Here is a 7,070-nt window from a genome sequence, read left to right on the forward strand (position 1 = left end):
ATAACCGCTGGGTGGCCTGCAGTTGCAAAAGGTAAACTAATTTATTGCCTCACATCAAGCCTGCATCTAAGATCGAAAACTTTTTGCCAAACATGTTTTTATTGCCAGGAATATGTACATACACCTGTATATCTAGAGCTACTTGGTACATTTTGGACCAGTTGATAACATTTGAGCCAACACTTAGATGAAAACAGATGAACGAAGATACAAATCAGGGGACACAAATTTCTCCTTCCCCCACTACACAACTTTACTTGATTTTTATACTGATTTTCAATTTAAAAATGTACAGGGGCAGTATTTATTAGTACATAATAAATTAGTATATTAGTACATTAGTACATAGACATTGGTATATTAATACCCTTAGGTATAGAAGTGATAGGATTAGTGATTTTAGCTGGAATGGTATTTTCAATTGTACTGTTTGTTCTATTTCTAAGTAAAGTTTGTAAACCCAAACTTTATTCTCAAAATGATCACTATCCTCTGTCCCTGTTTAAGGTCTCCATAGACCCATTAGACTTACTGTATCTTTGGGGCTTGTCTTGACATAATTAAACATCAAATTAAAAAGATAATAACCAGTTGCTCAGTCCCTGCCAATGAAATGTATTCGGAACATATGATTCCACCATCAAACTGCACCTTGGAGATGTTTTTTTTAGGGTAATACAAAACATTGGATTTCCTCCACCATTTTTTCTCATGTTTGTTGTGTACCACAAATGATTTTTGCAAACATTGGTTTCTTTCACCAATCGCTTTATTTTATTGTGCTTATAATTTGGCTCTTATTCAAGTAGATTCTTTGGACTATGTTTTTTAAACAAGACTATCACACCCGAAAAGGGGTAAAATGTTCTGTAGGTTACAACATCATAAGAGGGCCAATTATGGTTACACAGAAATATAAATAGCCAATAAATTAACTTAATGAGCAGGATAAGCAAAAGGAAACAGAGATGAAGGCAAATGGGAGGACGATAACACCACAAATCGCTTCTCCATAGATATGGAGTTCCTTTGCATGGCCATACACCCGTGGGTGTCCTGTCTTGTGACCAAAAACGTATCCTGCTAGAAGAAGCTGGTCCCATTGGGCCCATATTGCATCGTATTTATCTAAGCAATTATATAGCCGCGCTGATAGTTGCTCCATCAACTGGATTTCTTTACACAGGCATAAAGCTTTGAAATGGTAGGAAATGGTAGGGGGAAGAGTGGACTTCCACTCGGCAGTGATAAGCCATCTCGCAGCTGTAAGGATCTGGGTGAGTAGCGCTGTCATTGATTTAGGGAGTCCTCGGACAGGAACATTAAGTAGATGAGTCGCCAGATCCAATCTGATATCCGTTTCTGCCAAGCGGGACATGAGGTCATTGACCTCCGCCCAATACTGCACAAACCCTTTCAAATGAGGTAGGGGCTGAGAAGATAAGGTTTTTAGTTAGGGACTAGGCATAGTGGCAAATTTGAAGATAGCTAAATAAGCCAGAAGGGGGAAGCAGATGCTGTTTTTTTTATTTTACAAATAAGCACTGCCATGCAATTGGTGGAGCATCTGGCCAGGTGCCAGCCATGGGGAACTACAAGACATTGTGCGATGTAGAGGTAGTTGTGAACCTACTCTTTCAATACAGAGCTGCTCCCTGAAGTTTTTCCTATTTGCCACTAGAAGTTCTCTGATCACAGACTGTAATGAGGCCTCTTTATGCTACAGCATCAGCACATGAGCCCAGAGAATTGCCTGAGTAGCTTTCAGTGCAGCAGTATTGGTGTTCTTAGGCAGTGATAGTAAACCCAACATTGGTGTCCTTATGTAGTGATGATACGCCCCACATTGGTGTCCTTATTTATTTGTTATAAGCTGGACAATAATGTTCTTATGAAGTGATAATAAGCTGCACATTGGTGTTCTTAGCCAGTATTTAAAAACCTACATTGGTGTTGGTAGGCAGGCATAATAAGCCCCGCATTAGTGGTTTTAGGCTGTCATATTAAGCCTTACATTGTTGTCCTTAGGCAGTGAGGATAAGCCTCACATTGGTGTTCCTATGCAGTGATATTAAGCTACACATTATTGTCATTAAGTATTGATAATAAGCCACACATTGGGGTCCTTTGGCAGTGATAAAAAAAAGTCCCACATTGGTGTCCTTTGGCAGTGATAAAAAGACCCACATTGGTGTCTCTAGGCTGTGGCAATAACCCACAATGGTGTCCTTAGGCAATGATGATAAACCCCACATTGGTGTTCTTAGACAGTGAAAACATGCCTACGTTAGTTTTTTAGGCAGTAATAATAACCTCCACATTGGTGTTCTTAATCTGTGATGATAAGCCACACATTTTTGTACTTAGTAAGTGATAACTAGCCCCACACTGGTGTTGGTAGTGATAATAATATGCTCTACACCCTTGTCCTTAGGCAGTGATGGTAAGCCACAAATGTATTTCCTTAGTTAGTGATAACTAGCCCCACACTGGTGTTGTTTGGCAGTGATAATAAGCCCTGCATTGGTATTTTTAGGCAGTAAGAATAAGCCTCATATTGGTGTTCTTAGGCAGTGATAAACATAAACCCACACATATTGGCCTGTTATCACTACACAGTGACTAGTAAGAAATAGTAAGAAATATCCTGTTACTTTAGACAAAAAGCCAACTAAAGCTAGTTAGACAAAATATTTAACTTCTAGTCAGACTGATTCTAAATGTACTAGGTAACATTCACATGGATGATGGCTTCTTGCTTGTTTGCTTTCCTGATTTATGCCCATCTAATGTTCTTGCTGCATGTCTGGCATGCAAAAACAGAAGGTGATTACCTCCGTCCCTCCCTCCTGTCTGTCCTTTGCTTAGCAATACCCAACTACTGCAATAGGGTCTAAGTGGTAAATAGGGCCTAAGAGGCACTTTGTTACACTTTGCCTTCACCCAAGTCCTGACAATAATAATTATGCTAGCAATTGTCTGTAACAGTAGGGGCCCACTGGACTGGAGCTCCCTCTGATCAAAGTAATGGGGCCAACAGATGATCCTCTGGTCCTCCAGTGGGTCAGTCCAATGCAGCCCACATGATTCTGAACCTCTTTGACTGGGAGGACTAAAATCCAGTGAATAAAAGTGGTGGGCTAGGGGCAGTTCATCAGGGAAGGAAAGGCGGGCTATTTCTGAATTTCAATGCACACTGTGAAATGATGGCTGTGTACAGTGAAATCAGAGTAAGCAATTCAGTAAAAGATCCTGTAAAATTGTGCTGACTGATGGTAAGGCTGGAGTTCAGCTTTCCAGATGCAGTCAGAGGCTTAAGAATGATAACATTAGATCAATAACAATCTTTGACTAGTACTATAAAAAAGAAAATAAGATATACCAACCCACTCACAATACTCACAATGTTTTTGGGGGGGAAATTGTAGACGTGGTGGTAGTATTTAATACTTTTTTTTATTAACCTGGTTAAAAAGGGAAAGTACATATTACAACAGTTAATATACAGTATGTGAAACAAGACTTTCTCCAAGGTTCCTAAATTCACCTTCTCAGTGTTGAAATATCCTGACCTTCAAACACATTGGCCAGCTTTATGGAAACAAAATGATAAGCACTAACAATTTTTCAAAGCTTTTCCAAATTACTAAAAATGCCAGAGTAATAAGTTTCCAGTTCCTAAGTACTGACTGAAAAATGTCTTTCATTTATTTAGTGACAATAGTCTATTCAGGCTCAACAAACCATGACAGAGCAATGGAACTCAATGTGAATATCCCAAGATATATTACTAATTTCAGACATAGGTCAAACTTTAGGAAATGTGTACTTTAAGTGTATTACTTATACATTATTGTCTTTAACATAAATTATAGTATTTGGCTTTAGTACCACCCATTTATTGTTTTCAAAACAAATACATTGCTAATTTTTTTTTACTTTGTTGTACTGTACATGTATTTTTACCATAAGAGCTACTGTAAAGAGATCCAAGCTTTATATAGAATTTTTATGGCAGTTGTACAAGAATAATCTGGCAATTGAAGATCTTTATAATACCAGATTAGAATAGAATAATAGTTGCACAAACACACATTTGCCACAAACTAGCATGAATGCTCTAGCCTTTAGAGGGACAGCCCCAGTATGGAGCTTCAAAGTCTAAGAGGAGTAGGATGCCATTTTCATGTATTACTGATATCTTGTGTGCTTAAAGTTAAAGCAGATGCAAGCAAACTGCCTATCTAAAAAGACTATTTTAGTTCCAGGCCATGTGACAATGGAAATAGGATAAACCACCAAGCAGTTCAATATCTGCTCTGTTGATGAAGAAATATGTCAAAGATGTAGATAGGAGAGAGAGAAAAGAAATATTTAAACCATTTAGCACACAAGATAGTGAATACACACAGCTGGCATTCTTCTGATTTCAAGTTTTATTAGAATATTAAATATGATATATGATTAATAAGAAATATGGTTCAGTATGGATTAAGATGAGGTGGGTTAGGATTGAAATTTAGGAAATCCTGTTGTCTTTTTAGGCACAATATTCAGTTTTGCGGAAACTAGCATTTAGTGTAAAAAAAAAAAAAAAAAAGAGAGAGAGCAGCTTCTGTCACCACAATGCAGTGCAGACCTGCTCCCCTCTCCAGACTTTGGATCTTGGATCATTGAGGTTGGCTCAATCATTGGAACTATTGTGACATTATCAAATGTATGATTTACTGCTGGATCATGTTTACAAAGCAAGGATTAAGATTAAAGCAAGGATTAAGAAAAAGCCACTGAAGGTGACGTCATGATGGCATAAGCCCGCCCATTCACCCATCGCAGATCTGAGCCTGCTATGGGAGAGTGGGCGGGTTGTGTGCAGTGACACAGCCTGCCCACTCTCCCATCGCAGGCTCAGATCTAGGGGACGTATTCCGTGGCTCTGGCCGGTGCGCCCCCCAGCGGGGACCTTTTCCTAACCCTGCTCGGGGTGGCACTGGCACTGACCACCCGAAGGGCCAGAGAAAGATCCCTATTGGGCCGTTTACAGCCCACGGGCCGTAGTTTGCTCATGCCTGATCTAATGTGTACTATTGTTATTCACAGATGATCATCGCTTGTATGCAAAAGCTGAGCAGGGAAAGCTCTTGTTATACCATTGATGATCTTTATTCTTTGAAAAAATTTCATAGACTGAATAAAAGGAGTCACAAAAACTGTATTATATTATAATGTATTATTGTTAACAAATATCCAGTCGAAGTGTTTGACATTATAAAAAAACCTTTTCACTGTCTGGTAATATGTGGTTTAGGTTTAGATAAAAATACCACTTGGACTTAGAATTCTTTATTTTTATGTCTTTGCAGACAGCATACAAACCATTGATTGGATTGGAAAATGAAACAGTGATTGGATTATCAGCATGTGATTGGCTAATAAGCAGTTGCTCCGCGCTCCCTGTTCATGCTAATTGGAAACAAGAGTATATATCCTTCATTTTTCTCAGCAACAAATGCAGGTGACTTGTCTAGTTCCAAGGTTAATTAAAGTCTTATTTTAGAACTCCCTGACAGACATAGACCAGTGGATGTTCACTGTGGTGCAATGAAGTGAAAAGAATGAGACCCAGTGCTTTCTAGACTACTGCTGATCCATATATCACCTACTGCACTGCTGATTGTACAAAATCTGCCACATGAACAGCACATCCTCAAATTAAATTACTTTGAAAACTGTCCAAATGCATGACCAGAACATCTACTTCCCTTAACGAAACAGAACATTCTGATATCCTAAGGAACATTTTCCACCTGCAAAAAAAATGTTACAACTGGCAACAAAAATGCACTTAATGTACCTAATTAGGCAGAATTTTTACAGGAACATCAATTAGGACAATTGTGTTCCATAATAAGATGCTTTGTTAAAAAAAAAAACTTTATTCCCTAAACTGCCAGATGTTAGCAACATTCAGGTTATACAAAATCCAATCTTAATAGGAATCTGGCCCCTCATTATTTAAAAAAGTAAACAAAAAACAGTAAATTTACATGCTTGCTGCCATGATAAAATGGCATTATAAGTCATCTGATAACATTTACAGATAAAGAATAATAGAAATATTGTGTTAACACACTGTTAGAGAAAAAATTTCAGCTCACTGTTGGACTGGAAGCAGACTACATCATAAAAAGAAGAAAAATGAGTAAAAAAAAACAAATATATTTTTATTAGTAGCATATTGGCCTATTTTTAATGCATGGAAACGTAATTATTTTATCTTTTTATCTATTTTATTATTTATCTATTATTATTAGAATTTAGTATCAAGTTTTGATATCCTTGGTATTAGTGAAGGTATGCATCAATTTTAAAAACATACATGGAGTCCAATATGAAATAGTAGCAAAGCTGTGCTAATGCTAGAATTTAGTAAAAAAATAAAATGATTAGTTCACCAAAAAAAACATGTTATTTAGATATGGTGAATAATAGTATAATATAAACATGATTTACAATATGGGGTATTTCTTTACATCAGGGGGTATAGCATTTACCGTATTTTTCGCCGTATAAGACGCTCCGGAATATACGACGCAGCCAATTTTAAAGGAGGAAAATCTAGAAAAAAAAGATTCTGAAAGATTATTCCCCTTCTGATCACTCATGTGCCATTCAAATTCCCTTTTCCCTTTCTGATCACTCTGTGCCATTCAAATTCCCCTTCTGATCACTCTGTGTTATTCAAATTCCCCTTCTGATCACTCTGTGCTTTTTTTCCACTGTACGGCAGTTAGGACAGGGAACAGCAGGGGGCGCTGTGCCGGCTTCTTTCACTGCAGCCAGGAGAAGACACGCTTCTGCCAGAGAGGAGAGGAAACACACGCTGCATGCAGCCAGCGAGGAGAAGAGACACACGCAGGATCGGGTATCGGGTGAGTATCTTATTTTAATTTTTTTTTAACACATTTGTCGTATAGGACGCACCAACTTTTCCCCCCAAGTTTTGGGGAAGAAAAAGTGCGTCTTATACGGCAAAAAATACGGTACATTAAATATTAATAATAAGTACA

Source organism: Pyxicephalus adspersus, chromosome 3, assembly GCF_032062135.1.
Source record: "Pyxicephalus adspersus chromosome 3, UCB_Pads_2.0, whole genome shotgun sequence".
In the NCBI taxonomy this organism is placed as follows: domain Eukaryota; kingdom Metazoa; phylum Chordata; class Amphibia; order Anura; family Pyxicephalidae; genus Pyxicephalus; species Pyxicephalus adspersus.